This window comes from Jaculus jaculus, chromosome 5 (genome assembly GCF_020740685.1).
Source record: "Jaculus jaculus isolate mJacJac1 chromosome 5, mJacJac1.mat.Y.cur, whole genome shotgun sequence".
NCBI lineage: Eukaryota > Metazoa > Chordata > Mammalia > Rodentia > Dipodidae > Jaculus > Jaculus jaculus.
This window is the reverse complement of record NC_059106.1, coordinates 104,198,886-104,212,103: the sequence shown is the minus strand read 5'-3', so window position 1 is coordinate 104,212,103 and position 13,218 is coordinate 104,198,886. Positions and strand designations below refer to the sequence as shown.

General features: G+C 41.9%; 2 pseudogenes; one reads left to right on the top strand and one right to left on the bottom strand.

The window, feature by feature from the left end:
• Positions 1 to 6,066: 6,066 nt before the first annotated feature.
• Positions 6,067 to 9,801, bottom strand: LOC101615137 (annotated as a pseudogene).
• Positions 9,802 to 9,914: 113 nt separating this feature from the next.
• On the top strand, positions 9,915 to 10,784 carry LOC101598660 (annotated as a pseudogene).
• The last annotated feature ends 2,434 nt before the right edge of the window (positions 10,785 to 13,218 follow it).

Genomic DNA, 13,218 nt, shown 5'->3' with positions numbered 1-13,218 from the left:
GAAAACGGTGTTTCAAGCAAATGGGCCTAGAAAACAAGCAGGGGTTGCTATCCTAATATCTGACTAGGTAGACTTCAGTCCAACGTTGGTCAAGAAAGATAAGGAAGGTCACTTTATATTGATTAAGGGCACACTCCAACAGAAGGACATTACAATCCTAAACATATATGTGCCTAACATGGGGGCTCCCAAAGTCATCAAACAAACACTATTAGAACTAAGGTCACAGATACCACAAAACACAATGGTGGTGGGTGACTTTAACACCTCACTGTCATCAATCAACTGGTCATCCCGGGAAAAAATAAACAGAGAGGCATCTGGACTAAATGAGGTCATGGACCTAACAGATATATAGAGGACATTTCACCCAAATGCTGCAGAAAAAACATTCTTTCCAGCAGCACATGGAACATTCTCTAAAACAGACCATATATTAGGACACAAAGCAAATCTTAACAAATTCAGGAAAATTGAAATAATTCCTTGCATTCTATCTGACCACAATGGAATTAAACTACAAATCAGTAGCAAGAAAGGCTATAGAGCATACAGAAAATCATGAAAATTAAACAATACTATGATAAATGGGGCAATGAAGAAATCAAGAAGGAAATAAAAAAATTGATAGAGTCAAACGATAATGAGAACACAACATGCCAAAATCTCTGGGACACAATGAAGGCAGTTATAAGAGGTAAAATTATAGCCTTAAGTGCCTATATTAAGAAATAAGAAAGGTCTCAGGTAAACAACCTAATGCTTCACCTTAAAGCCTTGGAAAAAGAATAACAAGGCAATCCAAAAATCAGTAGACGGGATGAAATAATAAAGATTAGGGCAGAAATTAATGAAATAGAAACAAAAAAAAAATCCAAAGAATTAGTGAAACAAAGAGTTGGTTCTTTGAAGATTGATAAACCCTTAGCAAATCTGACCAAAAGAAAGAGAGACGACACACAAATTAATAAAATCAGAGACGAACAAGGTAACATCACAACAGATTCCAGAGAAATTGAAAAAATCATAGGGACATACTATAAAAGCATATATACTCCACAAAGTATGAAAATCTGAAAGAAATAGATGATTTCCTTGATTTATATGACCTACCTAAATTAAATCAAAATGAGATTAATCACTTAAATAGACCTATAACAAACATGGAGATCTGAACAGTTATCAATAATCTCCCAACTAAAAGAAGCCCAGGCCCGGATGGATTCACTGCTGAATTTTACCACACCTTTAAGTAAGAGCTAACACCATTGCTTCTTAAGCTTTGCAAGGATAAAGCCTACTCAGTCAGGGTGAATGATCTTTTTGATATACTCTTGTATTCTGTTTGCCAATATTTTGTTGAGAATTTTTGCATCTATGTTCATGAGGGAGATTGGTCTGTAATTTTCTTTTTTTGTTCTATCTTTGCCTGGTTTTGGTATCAGGGTGATGCTGGCCTCATAGAAGGAGTTTGGTAGCATTCCTTCTTTTTCTATTTCCTGGAAAAGCTTAAGAAGCAATGGTGTTAGCTTTCCTTAAAAGTCTGGTAAAATTCAGCAGTGAATCCATCCGGGCCTGGGCTTCTTTTAGTTGGGAGATTATTGATAACTGTTCGGATCTCCATATTTGTTATAGGTCTATTTAAGTGATTAATCTCATTTTGATTTAATTTAGGTAGGTCATATAGATCAAGGAAATCATCCATTTCTTTCAGATTTTCATACTTTGTGGAGTATATGCTTTTATAGCATGTCCCTATGCTTTTTTGTATTTCTCTGGAATCTGTTGTGATGTTACCTTGTTCATCTCTGATTTTATTAATTTGTGTCTCTTCTCTCTTTCTTTTGGTCACATTTGCTAAGGGTTTATCAATCTTGTTTATCCTTTCAAAGAACCAACTCTTTGTTTCATTAATTCTTTGGATTGTTCTTTTTGTTTCTATTTCATTAATTTCTGCCCTAATCTTTATTATTTCTTCCCGTCTACTGATTTTTGGTTTGCCTTGTTCTTCTTTTTCCAAGGCTTTAAGGCGAAGCATTAGGTCGTTTACTTGTGACCTTTCTAATTTCTTAATATAGGCACTTAAGGCTATAAATTTACCTCTTAGAATTGCCTTCATTGTGTCCCAGAGATTTTGGTATGTTGTGTTCTCATTTTCATTTGACTCTATAAATTTTTTGATTTCCTTTTTGATTTCTTCATTGACCCATTCATCATTTAGTAGTGTATTGTTTAGTTTCCATGATTTTGTGTATGCTCTATAGCCTTTTTTGCTACTGATTTGTAGTTTAATTCCATTGTGGTCAGATAGAATGCAAGGAATTATTTCAATTTTCCTAAATTTGTTAAGATTTGCGTTGTGTCCTAATATATGGTCTATTTTAGAGAATGTTCCATGTGCTGCTGAAAAGAATGTATATTCTGCAGCCTTTGGATGAAATGTCCTGTATATATCTGTTAGGTCCATTCCTTCTATGACCTCATTTAGTCCAGATGCCTCTCTGTTTATTCTTTCCCGGGATAATCTGTCAATTGATGAGAGTGGGGTGTTAAAGTCACCCACCACCACTGTGTTTGGTGTTATCTGTGATCTTAGTTCTAATAGTGTTTGTTTGACGAATGTGGGAGCCCCCATGTTAGGTGCATATACGTTTAGGATTGTAATGTCCTCCTGTTGGAGTGTGCCCTTAATCAATATAAAGTGACCTTCCTTATCTTTCTTAACTAACGTCGGACTAAAGTCTACCCTGTCTGATATTAGGATAGCAACCCCTGCTTGTTTTCTAGGCCCATTTGCTTGAAACACTGTCTTCCAACCTTTCACCCTAAGATAATGTCTATCCTTTGTAGAAAGGTGTGTTTCTTGGAGACAACAAATTGTAGGATCCTGCTTTTTAACCCAGTCTGCAAATCTATGTCTTTTTGTTGGGGCATTTAGGCCATTGATATTAAGAGATATTATTGAAAGGTGTGTATTTATGTTTGCCTTTTGTGTGTGTGTGTGTGTTTCTGGTTCTACCTGTGCTCTCTTCTGTTAACTACTATTTGAGTATTGCTTGTTTTTTCTAGGTTCCTTATATGTGTGCTTTTCCTTTTCTTCAGCATGGAGGATTCTATCAAGTATTTTCTGTAGAGCTGGTTTTGTCTTCAAATACTCCTTTAACCTGCTTTTGTCATGGAATGTCTTTATTTCTCCATCTATTTGAATGGATAACTTTGCAGGATAAAGTAACCTTGGTTGACAGTTGTTATCTTTCAGAACTTGGAATATATCACTCCAAGCCCTTCTGGCTTTTAAAGTTTGTGTTGAATAATCTGCTGTAATCCTGATAGGCTTGCTTTTGTAGGTAACTTGATTTTTCTCTCTAACTGCTTTCAATATTTTTTTTGGTGTGTGTGTTTGGAAGTTTGATTATAATATGGCGAGGAGAGGTTCTTTCTGGTTTTTGTCTGGCTGGGGTTCTAAAGTCTTCCTGTATCTGCATTGGCACCTCTTTCCCAATTTGGGGGAAATTTTCCTCTATGATTTTGTTGAAGACGCCTACTATGCCTCTGGGGTGGAGTTCTTCTCCTTCTACTATGCCCTGAATTCTTGTATTGGATCTTCTCATAGTGTCCCAAATATCTTGAAATTCCCACTCATACTTTTCTATAAGTTTGTCTTTCTCTTTGTTGGACTGCATTAGGTCTGCCACCTGGTCTTCTAGCTTAGTATTCTGTCCTCTCCCTCATCCATCCTACTGGTGAGATTTTCTACAGAGTTTATTTCATTAACTGTGTTCTTCATTGCTAGTAATTCTGACTGGTTTTTCTTTATTATTTCTATTTCCTTATTTATGTCTTGTATTGCCTTCTTTATTTCATGAAATTGGTGTCCTGCATCTTCTTTGATTCCTTTGATTTCCTCTTTGATTTCCTCTTTGATTTCTTCTTTGATTGTTTTCATGTGTTCTTTGACTTCTTTGAACATATTTATAATTATTCTTTTGAACTCTTTCTCAGGCATTTCCTCTAACTCTTTCTCACTGGAGGACATTTCTGATGCATTAATACTTTCAGGTGGATTTATATCGTCTTGCGTTTTAGTGTTTCTTGTGTTATAATGTATATATTTTTGCATCTTGGATTAAGTTAATGCTTGGATTTTCTAGCTCGCTGTGTATTCTTAGCTGTATCAATTGATTTGATGTAACATATTTTCAGGGTAGGACCTTAAGGTGTTAGGTGTGGCTCTTAAGACTCTCAGAGTATCTACAAAGATGTTCTTAGGGGTTGAGTTTCCCTGCTATAGGAGTATTCAAGCAGGCTGAGTGGAATAAAATACAGGTAGATTCCAAAATTTAACTAAACACTGTATACATTCAATCAAAACCGGCCCGAATATGTATGCAAGAGTAGTTATTATAACGACCAGATCCTCTATCAACAAAGAGGTTAAGATTTCTGGTCTGTTGAGGGATCCAAGTCAGCTTGTGACCAAGTGAGACCCTTCCCTGGTGCAATCCCAGTTACCTTGGATGATTTTGGTCTCAGTCAAGTTGCTGCCTGGGTCGTCGGGCTGCTGTTCTGATTTCTGGAGCTGGGCACTTGCTTTTCCTGTGGGGCAAACTGAGCCACTGCTGCTGCCTCTCCTGCTGCTGTAGCTGCCACTGCTGGAGCCACCACTGCTGCTGAAGCTGCTGCTGCTGTGTCCACTGCCGCTGCTCACCCTGAAGCTGCTGCTGCCAAGTCTGCTGCTGCGGCCACTCCTGGGTCTGTTGCTGCTGGGGCCGCTGTTACCAGTGCTGGAGCCTCTGATATTGCTGCCAAACTCTGCTCCTGCTTGGGTCCCACTGTCAGCCCAAGTTGACGTGGCTGGGTCCTGGGCCGCTGCTCTGTTCGCCGGAGCTGGGCTCAGGCGGTGGGGGAGGGGAGGGAGCCACAGCTGCTGTGGTTCTCTTGCTGCTCCAAGCGTTCTTCTACCTCGTGGTCTGCTCCTCCACTGCTCGCTGCCGCTCTGCCCTCACGTTTCCCGAGTTGCGGAGAGCGCAGTGTGAGGGGAAGCTCCGGCACCTGGCTTTTCCTGCAGCTTGAGCCGAGTCTGGAGGCTTTCTGGTGCGCCGCGGCCATGGCGGTTGGCCAAGCTCCCGGAGCCGCTTTTCCCACCTGTGCAGGCTCTGGATGCTCTGGAACTCTTCTACTTCTCCACTGCCCCTTCAATTTCCTATACACCTCACTTTTTAGTAAAAGTGTGTATGTTGCTGAGTTTTTTTTTGGTCTTTTTCCCCCTTCGGCTGCTTTGGCGTGGTACCTAAGCCGCCATCTTAACTGGAAGTCCTGTACTTCTTATTGATTTATTTGTATAGTTGTATAAATTTACAAAAAAATATTACATTTTTATTGACAACTTCCATAATTATAGACAATAAACCATGATAATCCCACACACACACTTTCCCCTGCACAACTTCACTCTCCAGCATATTCCCTCCCCTTCTCAGTAAGTCCCTTTTTTACTTTGATGTCATCATCTTTTCCTCGTATTATGATGGTCTTGTGTAGGTAGTGTCAGGCTCTGCGAGGTCATGGATATCCAGGCCATTTTCTGTCTGGAGGAGCACATTGTAAGGAGTCCTACCCTGTGCCATGTTCTTTATCATGAAAGCCCGGTGTGGTAAATGCTTTCATTTTTAAAAAATATTTACTGTATAAAGTTTATTAACATTTGGCCAGGCATGGTGGCACACACCTTTAATCTCAGCACTTGGGAGGCAGAGGTAAGATGATCACTGTGAGTTTGAGGCCACCCTGAGACTACATAGTGAATTCCAGGTCAGCCTGGGCTAGAGCAAGACCCTACCTCAAAAAATAAAAATAAAAAAGGAAGTTTATTAACATTTGAATGAAACACTCTTATTTACACAGTTAAGGTCTGGGGAGCTAGGACAGCAAGGGTGGAACACTACTGTAAATTTGAACTGTATAGCAGTATCCAGTCCCCAGGCACAGGACAAGCCTCCCAGGGAGGACTCAGCAGCACTGGGCAAGGTGAGCCAGGGTTCACAGTATGACTGGCTGACTTGATCTTCATTCTTCTTTACTTTCATTTTCAGGATTTAAATCAAAATCTCCATTTAATTCTTTTTCACTTGACATATCTCTTGCCTCACCATCTTCTTCTTTTACTTCAGCATCTTCATCTTCCCCTTCATTCTCTTCATCAATATCTCATCATTTTCCCTTTCTTTCTCATCCTCACCTTCATTCTAATTATTATAGGAATCCTTTTCTTCAATTTCATCATCAGATTCCTCTTCAGAAGATTTTGCCTTTTGTACAGGAGAAGGCATTGTTTTCATTTTCTCTGATGCAGTAACTTGTATGATTAGGATAAGATTTCCATGAAGAGATAGTTTCCGGAAAGTTTGACTTCGCTGACCATTAATTGGTGTACCAGATCCAGCAATATGGACAGACACAACATATGAATCATTAGCACACATCTAAGTCACTGAACCATTATAACAGCACTGTTAGGCTGGCCTTGCAACTTCTTTGTTAGCTCTGGTAACAGTGGAATAAACACATGTAAGAGTATCCTTAACATTGGGCTGGGGGCAATGGCTTAGCAGTTAAGGCACTTGCCTGTGAAGCCAAAAGACCAAGGTTCAATTCCCCAGGACCCACATAAGCCAGATGCACAAGGTGGTGCATGCATTTGGAGTTCGTTTGTAGTGGCTGGAGGTCTTAGCGTGCCCTTTCTTTCTCTGCCTCTTCCTCTCTCTCTCTTCCTCTCTCTCTCTCAAAGAAATAAATAGAAATAATTTTTTTAAAAAAGAGTATGCTTTTTAAAAAAAATTTTATTTTTTTTATTTGAGAGCGACAGACAGAGAAAGAGGCAAAGAGAGAGAGTGAATGGGCACACCAGGGCTTCTAGCCACTGCAGACAAATTCCAGAAGCATGCGCCCCCTTGTGCATCTGGCTAACGTGGGTCCTAGGGAACCGAGCCTCGAACTGGGGTCCTTAGGCTTCATAGGCAAGCGCTTAACCGCTAAGCCATCTCTCCAGCCCCCAAAAAGAGTATCCTTAACATAGTCTTCTTTATTAGGTTTAAATTCCTAGTTTGAAGTACTTTATCTAGCATTTCCAAATCTTTACTTCCTAAGCCCTGTGTCACAAGAACTGGGAAGCTATTCATCTACAGATCATCCTTCTTTTTGCAGCTCCTAGGTGTTCTTCAATGCTCTTCTTATTACTCCCTAGCTTCCTCTTGCTTCTCACCTCCTTGGTTTGTTGGGGTGGAGGTTTGATAGGTGTATGATGTCCAGAAATCCCAGGCACCAGAACTTTTGCTTTAGAATTCCTCACTGGTGTCCTCATCTTTGTTACAGAAGTTTCTACTTTGGGAGCCCAGCAGTTTGAAATTTCTCTTTCTGAACACACATGAGATTCTTTGGAGTTTAAAGCCACTCTTTCAATAGTAGGCTGAAACACAAGCAATAATGACAATTTTGTCAGAGCAAAAGCCAGCTGCTAGGATAGGGATGGGTTTTGGTATTGATTTTTTGTCTTTCCTGGGTATTGCTATCTCAATTGTGCAGTTTGAAGTCAAAGCGTTGTTACTGAGTCCATTAAATATGTATTCAAAAAAAGCATCTGACCATCTCTGCAAACAGCAGCTAACTTGATAGGCTCTTCTTTGTTTTCTTATTTTTCCAAGAAGTATTTTATTTATTTGAGAGAGAGAAGCAAATAGAGAGAAAGAGAAAATAGGCACACTAAGGATTCTAGCTCTGCAAACAAACTCCAGAAGCATGTGCCACCTTGTACATCAGGCTTATGTGCATCCTCTGGCTTTTCAGGCAAGTGCCTTAACTGCTAAGCCATCTCTTCAGCCCTATTCTTTGTTTTCTGACAAAGTCAAATTGATATGGACAGGTTTGTTGGTAATGTGAAAGACATCACAAAATGCTTTTCATTGTTTTCTGAGCAGAACTCCAAACATTAAGTACCTGGTCATGCACTGCTCCAGATAAGAAGTAAAGACTTGTAACTCCATCATTAGAGGATCTGACAATAGTAAACATGAGTGATGATACTGGCATGGCATGTCCTGTGAAGTGTCTGTAGACTTCTTTGGTCTCCAAACCCCATGGTTTGACTGTCCAGCCAGCTGAAAGGAACATCTTTCTATGTGGACCGATACAAAGGAAACTGATGCTACTATTGTCTCCTTTCTATTTGCACTTTACTTTGCATGTCTGTAAATTCCACTCCACAATATACTTATCATCTGAACAAGTATACAAACAACCATTGTCTTGATGCCACTGTATGCAATTAGCCCTGTTTTCATGTCCACAACTTACTAATTTACTGCACAATTCTCCTTTCACTGTGCTGTACAATAAAATGCTCTGGAGCAAAAGCACATGAAAACCCTGCTGAGGCCAGGGGGGTCACAGCCACTGCTTCTCTGTCTCTGTGGCAACCACATGTTCACCAGGGTAGGGCCCCTAAATCTTTTATTTTTTTATTTGTATATAAAGTATTTTGGTCATAGTCATTCCCATTACCCTCTTTTGCTCACCTCCCCCTCCTGCTAATTATCTTCCTCTTCCCAACTATTCTTCATCTTACTTCCATGTCTTTTATTGGGAACCAATGAGTTTAAATTAGCCTTACTTGTAGGAGCATGGGTGAGGGGTTATTTACAGAAGCATAGGCAGCTTACCAGTGGCTACACCACTAAAGAGAATGTCTCTTCCTACCCTTACAGTCTTTAACTGCTAATAGGTCCTCTTAGAGGGGTGGGACCTTATAAACCCCTATCCTATCCATGATGGAATGACAATATGCTCAGTCTTGTGCAGATCTTGTGCACGTATCCACAACTGCTAAGTTTATGACTGCAATGGCAATGTCATGTCTGGAAGATAGCATTTCACAGCATTACACCCCTTACTTTGGCTCTTACCGTCTCTCTATTCCCCAACTCCATGATGTTTCTTGTCTTTCCTGGGTATTGCTATCTCACTTGTGCAGTTTGAAGTCAAAGGCCTTTTACTGAGTCCATTAAGTATGTATTCAAAAAAAGCATCTGACCATCTCTGAGTCTTGGAGGTAGTGATATACATGTCTCATTTAGAGCTGAGCATCTTTTATTCTCAGTTATGAGGTTCTACAGTAACTGTTACTGAAAACAAAGTAGCTTCTCTGGCAAAGCTGACAAGAAGAATAATCCATAGACATAAACATAAAGATTTAGAGGACAATGTCATGGGAACAACATGTCCACTTAGCAATACATCAGGTAGTGGCTTCTGCACTAGGTCTATGATGCCTCCAGCCACAGGCTTTTGACAGGTTTACAGTACCGAGTATGATTTCCCTCCTGTGGAAGGGTCTATGAAATAGGTCACATGTCCCTGTATTAATCACCTTTCTGACACTGTGACAATATACCTTGAATCTGAAAAATCCCCCACAGGCTAATGTCCTGAATATTTGTTCTTCAGGTTATAGGGCTATTTGGGGAGGTTATATAGAACCTTTCGGATATAGGATAGAGTCTGAATGGTGGAAGTAGGTCACTCGGGCGTGAGCTTTTGAAAGTTATATCCTGCCTCCAGTTCCTGCTTTGTTCTCTGCTTCCTGGTCTACTGTGCCATGACACAGAATTGCCACACAATTCTGACACCATGATCTGAGCTGCTCCATCATACCATCCCTACCACGATGGACTCAAACCCTCTGGAATCATGAGCCCAAATCTGTCTTTCTTTAAGTAGTGTGGTCACAGTCACAGAAAAGCAACTCATGACGGAACCTGCCGGAGTCTGGTTATTAGCATGGGAGCATCGGCGCGGCTGCGGTCCCACAGGATAGCCGGGGTTCCGTGGGCAGGCTGCCTGCTGAGGTCCCGACCCCCAGCATGCAGGCCTGGCGCGTGGCGCGGCAGGCTGGGGGCCCTCCGCGGGGCCGCCTGGCTGCAGGGGGCGCGGCCGGGCGGGGGAGGGGCGCCTGCTGCCTGGCGGAGCTCTGGTGGCTGCGTCCCGCCGCTCGGCTGGCGGCTGCCCGGGGCTGGCCCGCGTAACCTGTGCTCCAGCGCCGGGAAGGCGGCCGTGGGCCCCCAAGGCCGCGGGAAGCGCCGCGGCGGAGGCCCCGGGCGGCAGCTGGGCCCTGGCGGGCGCCGCCAGCCTTTATGAAAATCCATGGACAATCCCAAATATGTTGTCAATGACGAGAATTGGCCTAGCTCCAGTTTTGGGCTATTTGATTATTGAAGAAGATTTTAATGTTGCTCTAGGAGTTTTTGCTTTAGCTGGGCTAACTGATTTGTTGGATGGATTTATTGCTCGAAACTGGGCCAATCAAAAATCAGCTTTGGGAAGTGCTCTTGATCCACTAGCTGATAAAATACTTATCAGTATCTTATATGTTAGCTTACCTATGCAGATCTTATTCCAGTTCCACTTACTTATATGATAATTTCAAGAGATGTAATGTTGATTGCTGCTGTTTTTTATGTCAGATATCGAACTCTTCCAACAGGAGAACACTAGCTAAGTATTTCAATCCTTGCTATGCTACTGCTAGGTTAAAACCAACATTCATCAGCAAGGTAAATACAGCCCAGTTAATCTTGATGACAGCTTCTTTGGCAGTTCCAGTTTTCAATTACGCTGACAGCATTTGTCTTCAGATACTGTGGTGTTGTATAGCTTTTACCACAGCTGCGTCAGGCTACAGTTATTATCACTATGGTCGGAAAACTGTTCAGGTGATAAAAGACAGATGAGAGTCACCCATTTCCATCAGCAAGGAAGCCACACACAGCGGCTGTGGCAGTGGCGGCAGCACCAGTGGGAAGCTACAGAGTTCCCCTATTTTGGTGTTCAGCTAAAAAAAAAAGACTTGTCGGGCTGGAGAGATGGCTTAGCGGTTAAGCGCTTGCCTGTGAAGCCTAAGGACCCCGGTTCGAGGCTCGGTTCCCCAGGTCCCACGTTAACCAGATGCACAAGGGGGCGCACGCGTCTGGAGTTCGTCTGCAGAGGCTGGAAGCCCTGGTGCGCCCATTCTCTCTCCCTCTATCTGTCTTTCTCTCTGTGTCTGTCGCTCTCAAATAAATAAATAAAAAATTTAAAAAAAAAGACTTGTCAAAACAAACCATGTCTTCAAAACTGAAGTAATGTGCATTGAAAATAAGTTTGATTGTGGAGACTTCCGGTTAAGATGGCGGCGTAGGAACCAGGCCAAAGCAGCCTAGGGGGGAAAAAGACCAAAAAAACTCAGCAAAATACACACTTTTACTAAAAAGTGAGGTGTATAGGAAATTAAAGCGGCAGTGGAGAAGTAGAAGAGTTATAGAGCATCCAGAGCCTGCACAGGCGGGAAAAGTGGCTCCGGCAGCTCGGCCAACCACCGCGGCCGCGGCGCAGCAGAAAACTGCCAGACTCCGCTCGAGCCGCAGGAAAAGCCAGGTGTGGGATTTTCCCCTCACACCGCGCTCTTCACAACTCGGGAACCGTGAGGGGAGAGCGGCAGCGAGCAACAGAGGAGCAGACCTCGAGGTAGAAGAACACGTGGAACAACGAGACAACCAGAGCAGCCGCGGCTCCCTCCCCTCCCCCACTGCCTGAACCCAGCTCCAGCGAACAGAGCAGCGGCCCGGGACCGGCCACGCCAACTTGGGCTGACAACGGGACCCAAGCAGGAGCAGAGTTCGGGAGCAACATCAGCGGCTCCAGCACCGGTACCAGCGGCCCCAGCAGCAGCAGACCCAGGAGTGGCAGCAGCGGCAGATCCCGCAGCAGCAGCTTCAGGGGGAGCAGCGGCAGTGGACACAGCAGCAGCAGCTTCAGCAGCAGTGGTGGCTCCAGAAGTGGCAGCTACAGCAGCAGCAGAGGCAGCAGCAGCGGCTCAGTTTGCCCCACAGGAAAAGCAAGTGCCCAGCTCCAGAAGTCAGAACAGCAGCCCAACGACCCAGGCAGCAACTTGACTGAGACCAAAATCACCCAAGGTAACTGGGATTGCACCAGGGAAGGGTCTAACTTGGTCACAAGCTGACTTGGATCCCTCAACAGACCAGAAATCTAAACCTCTTTGTTGATAGAGGATCTGGTCATTATAATAACTACTCTTGCATACATACTCGGGGCTGTTTTTGATTGAATGTGTACAGTGTTTAGTTAAATTTTAGAATCTACCTGTATTTTATTCCACTCAGCCTGCTTGAATACTCCTATAGCAGGGAAACTCAACCCCTAAGAACATCTTTGTAGATACTCTGAGAGTCTTAAGAGCCACACCTAATACCTTAAGGTCCTACCCTGAAAATATATTACATCAAATCAATTGATACAGCTAAGAATACACAGCTAGCTAGAAAATCCAAGCATTAACTTAATCCAAGATGCAAAAATATATACATTATAAGTTTGATTGTGGGCCTGTGCCGAATTTCCAATGTATTTTTAAATGCAAATAAAACTATAATTTAGAATTTTTAATCTTAGGTTGATTATTTTTACAAGATGGATTATTCAAATTATTGTCAGTCTTTTTTCTATATTTTTACGAAACACAGTGTGATAGTGTGGAAATGAGAAAGTAATAGGGATTCCTTGCAATGAATATATATATATATATATATATATATATATATATATATATATATATATATATGTATGTATGTACAAAATCCTACACGATTTGGCTATATAGTTTATATATAGTGTGATAGTGTGGAAATGAGAAAGTAATAGAGATTCCTTGCAATGAATATATATATGTGTGTGTGTGTGTGTGTGTGTGTGTGTGTACATACATACATACAAAATCCTACACGATTTGGCTATATAGTTTTTTGATTGATTTTTAAATCTGTGAGCACATTAGGAATTCATGTAGTTAGCCTTTGATTATGGCAGGCTGATAAGAATAAAGTTAGCTGTGGATGAAATAAAGCTGTGAAGAGGTTCAAAGCACAGTAAGTTTTGAAAACAAGATCAAACAAACTAGAAGAAAATGAAGTTCATCAGTAGTAGTCTTCCAACTTCTCAGGTACCCAATAGCTATGTGTCACGATAACAAGAATACAAATGTGAGAACATATTCATTACCTTCGAATGTAAAAGGCTATGAGTTGTCATGCCTTTCACTGTTTCTAACATTAGTGATGGTGTTTGTTTGATATTGGAACCTGTACTCAATGTAAATGATATGAAATTATATAT